This window comes from Glandiceps talaboti, chromosome 2, assembly GCF_964340395.1.
Source record: "Glandiceps talaboti chromosome 2, keGlaTala1.1, whole genome shotgun sequence".
NCBI classification, from domain to species: domain Eukaryota; kingdom Metazoa; phylum Hemichordata; class Enteropneusta; family Spengelidae; genus Glandiceps; species Glandiceps talaboti.
The window spans coordinates 22,103,650-22,113,814 of NC_135550.1; the positions used below are offsets into that span (position 1 = coordinate 22,103,650).

Here is a 10,165-nt window from a genome sequence, read left to right on the forward strand (position 1 = left end):
ATCTGCTTCTCACCTGCAGCTGATGATCAAAGTCAGTATAATATGACTCAGTCATTCTTAAAACAATAAAGGAAAAAAATTGAGAGTTTATGAGTGACATGTTGACATTTTATAACAATTTAAATGTCTACTATGGCAATCTGTCCATTGCATATCAAGCCCTGCACCAGTACTGACAATCCTGACATACATGATGTAGTGGTGAAATTTATATGAACAAAGTGGTATTTTGATGTTTAACTTTTTAAAGAAAAGGAACTGCAAATTCTGACAACTCTAATTTAAAACCTTATTATAAAAGCACATCATATCTGGTAAATTTTATAAACTTTCCCAATTTGTATCTGGAAAGAGGTCATTGACATGTTGGCCAGAATTGTAATTAGGACAGAGTCTAGTACATGTATTGGTTCTGATAAAACAAGTTCTGGTCAATCCTTGGAGACAGAACACGTTTCTATTCTGGGTGTTTACACACTAATCCGTCTACCTAACAGTTGGGACTTGTAATACAATTTACAAGATCTGCAGGAAGTGTAACAAGCCAGTCATGATACCTAGGCAGTAGTGCCAACCAAACACACATATATCTCCTGACTAAAATGTGTATAATTCTCCATGTATATAATCATTATTAGACAAATATCATATTTGTCCTAGTAGTCAACAAGTTGCAAGACATATTTTTAATGGTACAAACATTTGTTAAGTCATATCGGTAAATATTTCAAAGACACATGCTGGTAAATAATCTAACAGGTGGTATGTGTATCAACGCAGTAGGGGTGCGGTGGTGTACATACTTGATGTATCATATCAAACAATCGTCAACACTCTTCCGGGTTCTCGTTTAGTATTGTTCTGTCAAACATTTCACACTTACTTTAATAAAGTGCAGTAAAACTCTATACTGCAAAATTTAGGAAGTTGAACTTTTGAAAGTGTACCCGATTCATGACTGTGGATTGTGGTGTGGTGGAGCGGTGTTGTCTACACCCGCTGGGTGCATACTGATAGCCTCCCGTGTTGGGTGGAAAATTCACATTCAACACCTGAAGATTGACCATTGAAACGATGATAAACATAAAATTAAACTATCTGGATGTCATTTTAAACTAATTCTGACTTTTGAATACACCAAACCATACCTACACTCACGACACCAAAACGCGATTAATTGTCGTCAGATCGGCGTTTATCGTTTATATGGGGTGTTTCCCCACGGTGTCGCCCAGACGATCGCCAAAATCAGGTAGGGTTTCCCTTTACCTGGGTGACCTGTCGAGTGAGAAAACTACAGCACTGTTTTGGGACGGTCACAGTTAAGTGTCAATGTAATCGGAAGGGGAAAATACCCCACCCAGTGCCACAGGACTTTGGTGACTTTTCCAGAGGAATGTAGAAATCTCTTACCTTTTGTGTACGTAATTTTCAAAATGGCGGGTAGCTCAACTGGAGTACTACACTCCAAAATAAATTGGAAACCGTTCTCGATTCCTCGCTTGCGAACAGGTAATGGTATCCCAAGGCAAGTCAAATCTATCTGTTAGCTCTTCAAGTCTCGGTTTAAAATAGGGGATTGCTAATACGGTTAAAATAGATCACAATCGTACGAGAAGTACGCCATAAATCACACAAACTTGATCTACAGATGATACGTGGTCTCTAAAAGTGAGGGTGTGGTGCTAAAACAGAACAGCCAAATCAAAGATTTTGATTGGTTCAGGTTATAGCTGTTCCAATAGCCATCCTGCCCCAGTTCCAAACCAGGTCATTGGACTATCATCTGAATATGATCTCTGCATCTGAGTATCACTGTCGAGTACGAGGGTAAAGTTGGGGAACGCAGGTTCACACATACATCAATACTACTCTGTTCTGTATATTATGGGGGGACTTTAAAAGTATTATCTGATTGATATAATACACTTTAAGATATTCATCATTGGCAAATTTTATATTTTGAACACTGTTTATAGTGTAAATCTGGGCCGTCATCATTTCGTAGCTTCACGGTAGTGTACTCAGTTTTTAATACAATCGAATGTAGTAACATTGCACCACATCGCACTGCTCTTACTTAATTTTCTGACGACCATAGTTACAGAAAAATCAAGTCATTCCTTATCCAATTTTATTTCAAGTTTGTCTATTTTACTTCGTACATGAGTTAAAACTCTTTAATAGTTAGTCTAATGCGATGCTTACTAGAGTGGCTGAAGTCGATGGGATTTCTAAAAAAAAATACCAATCAAAATGTTTCAGTGAAATGTGCGTGTTTTTATTGTCTTTTATGAAATAGCTATGTATGTGAGGGGATGCGAGTGCGGGGGTTGAAAGCGAAATTCATCCATGGGCCACATACAATTGAAAAAAACACAGCTTGGTAACACATTCAACCTTTCCCCTTTGTCCAACAATCATCTCCGGGCTATCGCTTGTCAAGGAAATCTCATTCAAGGTGTCAAATGATCTGTCTGGAGTCACCAAATAGCCTCGCATAAATTAACAAACAGATCAAGATTATTTGACAAAATACATAGGCAAAGAAATATATTGAGATACTCTCCCTGGATTGACCACAGACAAAGTCTGCTTGACCGTGGTATTATTTATATATGCAAGATTTTTGAGCTGTGATTGCCCTGATATCACAATAAAATATAGAAGTAAGTTTATTCATAATTAACAACAAAACTGGTTATGATTTCAAAACATAAACAAATACAAGTATATGTTAATGTCCATTCTGCTGAATAGGAAATGTATAAAAAAAATTAAAACGGTGTAGATTGTGTCTAAGCATGGGGTATATTAAGAGGAGATCATTCCTTCATTGTGTAAGATAAAACAATTTTCCATGTTTTATTAGGGCATGTAAATATTCTAGCTGAGATACAAATCCACTACTTATGCACTAGTCTATCTGCTAGACCTCGGATGTTCTTCCGATACAATACGACACACGACCGAACATCGCTATCGAGGATGGCAAGCCCTCACTGCGAACTTCGTTCGCTTATAGTATCGAAAGAAAGCCCGAACGTCTAGCAGCAAGACTACTTATGCACCAGCAGCACACCCCTTCGTGCAAATGTCGCATTGCCCTTGATGTTTATCGACCAAAGTATCTTTTTTCACGAAAATCCCACCGCTAGGACTGCACTGCGGCGCCAATCTTAGTTTTTCACAGGTATATAGAACACGACGTGCCCTATCAGGAGAGTTTATAAGAAAATAAGATATGCAGGCTAAACTTAAGCTTATACCACAATTTTTGTAAGTTCTACTCAAATACACTCATTACATTTTTTGTTTGCCTATGCTTGAACAGATCTTAAACTTGAGGTGTACAGAATTTTGTTTTAATGTATCAGCAATGAAAATACATAATCTGTGTTCAAAATCACGTATATAGTGCACCTCCTTTCCCCACAAAAGTGTCTCAGTGGATTTTAGAAACGTATCAGTTCTCTCATACAGGTGTGTTAAGCGCTCCATGGATTAAAAAGACAAAACAACAACCCACTTGGGTTACTAGGTGGCGGGCAATTCTTGAGAATCTAAGATATAAAAAAAATAGTATGGTTGCCATAGGCATTGAGCCTTGTCATAAGAACGTTCGCTTAGTGAATTACAAATTTGGGATTACTGAGGATTACTCGATACTCTTCTGTAACCTTTAAGATATTGATACGGTTTCTTCGACATCCTCGTTTTTTTTTCTTCTCAGGTGTGCTCATTCACTGCTATAATATTCAGTCAAATATTTTTTATAATTCTTTTTCTTCCGCGTAATACTTTCACATATTCCAAATTGTTCTTGTAGAATATTTACGCACCATGCGCGTTCATTTAAAAATTTAAAATAAAATGAACCGTTGCACGCATTGTGGAAAAAAAGTAAAGTTATATTGGTACTGTGCCGACATATTGGTGACTGTGGAACCAGTACTTACACTTGGGTGCATTTTAATAAATACAAATAAAGCTTGAAAAATTGACAAATAAGAATGAATAGATAATTTCATAAAAATCAACTTGAAGAGGGCATTTCTGTGTACATGCTAAGTACACCTTCACGTGCACGTGCACATTTCGAACAGCCGTATCGTGACACAGATTCTAACGGCAACGTTCATTGAATATACATCTGCGTCATGAATGCAGGCAAGAAAGCAACCCAAATTCTGACTGTGGTTCTGTCCCTTTCTGCATGAATGATATTGATTTATGATTGCATGCAACAACAGAGTTGATCAAGTCCTCCGTGTGCTATCTGTATGTTCACTCAAAAAAAGTTATAGTACATTTATATTCTACGAAACGTCTGGATATACGTTAGAAAAGGGATGTCTATAAACGGTAGCAATGAAGACAAAACTGTATCACCAAAGGCATCTCACGACTCGCACGAAACGACGTCACAACCGCCTTTAGCCCCCACTGTTACTTCTATCAGGAATGGAGATCTCAGCACAAACAGGCTTGAAAAATTCGATAAAAGGTGAGAAATGTACGAACCGGTCCAGACATGAATCATATATAGAAATATTCCTTGTTTTCAACTACTTATAAGACATGTATAAATGCGAGGAATTAGAGGTTGAGATCTACGCTATGAAGGCAAATAGAACTTGTACATTTTCAGAATAAAAGACAACCGAATGGCGACTGTTAATGTTGTTTTTATATTGTTAACGTTTTAATACTGATTCACACCTTTAAAAACTATACAAATATTACCTGCAACAGCATACCATAAACACACAATTCTCAAGTAGCCTAACAAAGTAATGAGATTGTGAAATGATTATTGTTCTAAAAAATGTATTGTAATATTTTAGGCTATCATAAGCCTACGGTGTTCTTTTACAATTTCTACCTTATTATGTATATTTTTTTATAACTAGTACTCCTAATAATATTCCAGTGAGTCGTCAACATCTCATCGTTCCAAGAGAGAAAGGGTGAAATCATGGATTAATAATGTTCCCCCAACGGAGGATGATCATCAGGTAGTTGTCAAATAATTCTGTCGTTAAAATTCCGTAGTATTATTTATACATGTAAGCGTTCCTTCACTGCTATTTTGTAAAACCGTAGAATTGTGGGTGACGTTGGTACTTCCATGGTCGGAATTCTCAGTGAATTCCCAGTGATATGAATTTCCCACGTCAAAGCGTACGCTTGTGTGTATAAGTAACCAGGATACATATTAAAACAGTAGTTGCAAACCTATTACAATAGTTTCTCTTTTGAACTGCACATTTCATCATTTTAATTTCAGGGAAGCTCACTTTGCTGAGTAAAACCAGGATCAATAACAACATCATGATTTGGAAATCGATGTGGCCAACTTGTAGTATTTAAAATCACTTTCTTTTAGTGATTTGAGCTTAAATCTTATACAAATAAACCGTAATCATGTCAGTGTAATCATGTCTTTGAATACTATATCGACACAAAGACATCTTTATCAACAAAATGTATCTGAGATGCATCAAAATAAGCTTATAGAATGCTAAACTAGTCACTTATTAGCGATACTTATCTCTTGTACTGTTCGCCCAAGAGGTGGTGGTTCTTATCAGTCGTTCACAAAGATTGACCATATTAACGCGTAGTGTACTGAATACAATTGCTGTCCTCATATGAACTCAACATGATCTCTTGTCTTGTTGTCTGAACTATCCAGATTTCAACCCCTGAGTCTTCTTCAAACCCTGAGAGCGATGAGCCTCGGGACTCGTGTGAAAAGTGCACACAGGTAAACTTGTCGATGAAAAGTGAAGACAGGTGAGGAATAATTTTGAACCTGAAAGAATGACGTTTACCTCGATCTTAGTAACCTTTATTTGTTTCTAGTGTTTTAATTTAAATTCTTCGTAAAAAAAATACTGTTATCATTTTGCAATCGATTTCAGTGGTGAACCTACGGCACCTGCTGTTACCACGGCAACTGTCATAAGTGACGTGCTGCCCTCGATGGTGACTACAGGGATTGCAGAGGATGTGAATGTCTCAAGAATACAACCATGTGAAGACACACCCAGTCAGGAAACAGGTGAGAAAGGTGCATTAGAATGAATGGGAAAACTGTAGTCATACGAATTCTTATAGAAACTAATGATATGTGGGTGACGTCACATTAGTTATGACGCCATCCTGTTGTCTTTGTTCAGTGCAGTGTTGGTATTTTATGTTACATGTGTTTATAATTTGTGGTATATTCTTTGGTATATTCTTTGTGTTGTTAGTGAAGGTGTTCTGTAAGATAACATTGTAATAAAACTAAGTTGAATTGGAATACGTAATGACGTAAGTTTATTTCTAGAAACAATGGAATAACACACTTATCACCTTTCAGATAAAAGCGTTAACGTCATGACATTAAAGATTTAATGAAACACGTATTGTGAATGACATAATCGAAAGGAAAACAAGTGGAACTGATAAGAATGCACACTGGTCTTACGTGTATGTTATTTTTGTAACATTTTAAATTTCTTTGTTTGTTTATATATACCCATGGTACGTGCAAATACGTGTTGACACGATGGGACTGTCGTTACATACAGATACCTATCAAGCATTGTCAGAAGTTCTTCCGCATGAAAGCGACAATGTCATGACAGTTGCTGCGACTGTACCTATTCCTTTCCTTTACATACGATGTATACATAATGTGATATGATCACCACAAAACTGTAATAGATTTGGTTTATGTTCTCAAACTCTATGTCCTGCTTTATGCGTGTAAAGTTTACTTTTACACTCACCTTCTTTTATTCTCTTTAATTTCATTTATTAGTTTCAGATACCGAAGAACAAACAAAGGTACGTATATTGTGTAGATTATGTATTTAGATTATATGGTTATCACCCGATATATAACTGGTACTATCCATTGAACTTTGAGTCAGTACATGTATACCATTCTTTAAAAGTAATTTTTTTTGACGAACATAGTTGGCAGCGATTGTTTCTTTTGCACCTGTGTGTGATTTTGTTGAAAAGTGGGTCTCATTTTATCGCTAATATAAGATTGCAAATTTTTTTTCCAGTCCAGCAGTGACGATGGTAAGACTACTTCACGGTCGACACCTAGCACAGCAACATCTCTAAGAGAAGGGACTGTGTCAGCAGCTCTAAAAAGTAAGGACCCGTGAGATTGCCATCAAACAATACAAATCTACCTTTCATAGGTAACGTTTCACCCTACTCATGGAAATTATGTCAGATACATGCACACGAAACATTTCGTTTCCAGTTACTTACATATCCACATCGGAAAGTAAAAAAAACTTACGATTAAATAAATAACAAATGACTCCAATGCCTCGTCACATTCCTACCTCAATTCAACAATATAACCGAGGTATACATTATCATATTTATATAAGGATTTTTTATACTTTCTACGAGTACATGAAAATGTGGAAATTAATATTCCCAGATTTCCGATTCATAGGAAATTGAAATATGATTGATTTGTCGTGGGATGACAATGTGTCAGAATACTATACGCTTTATTGTGTGAAACTGACGTTGGAGTTGAAAACACGGAAGTGAAAGATGTACGTTGAGGTTGTTAAGGTTTGGCGTCAGCGTCAGCAAAATAAATATATTTATACTTGATTGTTAACCATGTCCTGTCTGGGCAGATGTTACAGCTCAAGCTGGTATGGTGACTGGATTGAGAAAGTGGCAGATAAAGACTAGAGACAAAGTGACTCCCCTGAGGAATTTTGCAAAGGTAACTGTAAGACGATACATAACGAAATACCAAGATAAAAACACGATAAAAAATGAAACATTTCTTGTATACTGTACATAGGTGTTAACTTGGTGGATCTTATCAACGTCGTAGCAGTATAAACCCTTTACGTCAGCTTGGTGTAATTGCGTTGCCAGGGAGACGAGAACAATGACCAGCTGCAGTAGTAGCACTGAGAATTGATAGGTACACGTCAGACACGTCTGCTATCCTAAATGCTAAACAAAACTGTAGTTTGTTTATTTGTCTTTATAGGATTGTGGAGTTTGCCAAACTCCGATACCTTGTTACAAGTATTTCGTCGGTTTATATGTAAATTTGGCATCGATAACTTGGCAGATATAAGTTTATAGTTTTTATAATATTGCTATTTCAAATGAAGAAATAAATCGCGAAACAACTGCATACAACTGCATATCAAAGACAAAAAACGGGTAAAACCACCTGTGGATTTTTGTCTAAAATTATAAATCAAGAACCTTACAATATTTGTTACGTCATAAATGGCAATCTTTGTCTTACATGGTTTTAGACTGTAACACCAAGAATAGGAATACCTTCCAACTCTGGACATTGACTTACCAGCGCTCCCAAAAACAATGAAGCTATACCATTTCGATCGAAATGAGGGTCACATTGACTTTCATTTGATTTCTAGAACCACGTAAATTGCAACGATTTTTCTATCATATGATACTGCTTTATTAACAGGACCGACATCATCTCTCTGTCATCAGGAAGGAGTGGGAGTCTATCACCGTTGAGCTTCCATTTCCCATCATCCTTCAGATTAAGAAAGAAACCAAACCAATCTTACAGGGTATTGTAAAAGGTCAGTACTTGTATAGCATAGCCAGTGGGGCCTAGTTGTCACATTTCACAGAATTTGGCATCTTTGGGTATATTATAAATGACTGCGAGGTACCCTGTCGTATGGTAACATGTCATAGGTCTTTGACACAGATATCTTGCATACATACCATGACAACTTTGCATTTGTTATGTTCTAGTGTCTGGCAGATATATTTTACATAAATGGGGAGCTTTTGGTAAATCATAAAATAATATATCCACGGTGTTCTGCAAAAACTTGAAATGTCTGATTTATTTTTACAGAATATAGGAAAGCTTTTGGGGTTGAACATAAGTTGACAATGGAGGCTCAAGCTAAGCTAGATCAACTAAATGATGAACTCAATGGACCTGACGTCTTTCTGTAATCTTTATGGACACCATTCTGGCTTGACGAAGGTGGGATTTTTGAAGGAAATGACAACGTTGTGTGTGTGTGTGTGTGTGTGTACAAAATGACCATGATGTCACTTGACTGTTAAGAGAGTCGACTTTACAAGTTTGTCTCTATTTTGTTTAATAATACATTAAATTACAATTTTTGTAAATGTTTTATAGTGAAATGATTACATTAATAAACATGTTATTTTCTAAATATGGATGGAAAGTAACAGGTTTGTGTAAATAAAATAAAAATAAAATAAAAGTCCTAATAACTATTTTGGGTTCAAAGTCTCAATGTATGCAGTAATGTTTGTGAAAGAGTAGTAGATTGTGGACACTGGGCAACACAGTCTGACATTTCATATAAATCAATATTTTATTTGTAGTTACAGAATTATTGATAAAATAAAGCATACAAACAAACAAACAAACAAACAAACAAACAAACAAACTAACTAGACTAACTAATTAACAAACTAGCCAAAGAAACAGATACACAGACACAACACACACATGAATAACACTATAAAACAACATATATACCAACAGAAGTCTTTTTTACTGTGCGATTTTGGGAGACTTTTCTTGTTCATTTATTTACAAAAATAAGGAACAATCAATACAAAACAAAATATTTATCTTTTGAAATATTAAGACAATCTGCACGATAATATTTTGGCAAGAAATTTACAGAAAATGGCAAATACATGTAATTCGTAAGTACAGGCAATAGTGATGAACAAACTCAATAAGTTTATGACTGTTTGTGTGTGTGTGTGTGTGTGTGTTTGTGTTTGTGTGTGTGTGTGTGTGTGTGTGTGTGTGTGTGTGTGTGTGTGTGTGTGTGTGTGCTTTCACAGCCTCCTCAGGCCAAGGACGGCATACTTGTGGTACTCATATTGCAGGAATTTACATTTGCTCATCATTTGTACACAGAAAGTCCACAATACTGACATTTTTTACCAATAAAAATTTATCAGGTTGTTGTGAATTCGACAACATGAACAATTTATTTCTACAGTACAGCTGCCATGACAATTGTTCTAAGGGCATCTAGTCATTTTCCATTTGGCTTAATGTTTTTTTTTTGAGAATATTACTATAATCTTATTGTCTTTGGTTGATATGTTTATTGTGATATGTAGCCTC

At 36.0% G+C, this 10,165-nt stretch overlaps 1 protein-coding gene across 1 annotated transcript in view; it reads right to left on the reverse strand.

The window, feature by feature from the left end:
* The window catches only part of LOC144447006 (protein PALS1-like), a 49,499-nt gene extending 47,833 nt beyond the window's left edge, over positions 1 to 1,666 (reverse strand). The window contains exon 1 of the mRNA XM_078136872.1: positions 1,414 to 1,666. The gene's annotated coding sequence lies outside the window, so the exon portion shown is untranslated. The remainder of the gene's footprint in view (positions 1 to 1,413) is intronic.
* Between the last annotated feature and the right edge of the window lie 8,499 nt (positions 1,667 to 10,165).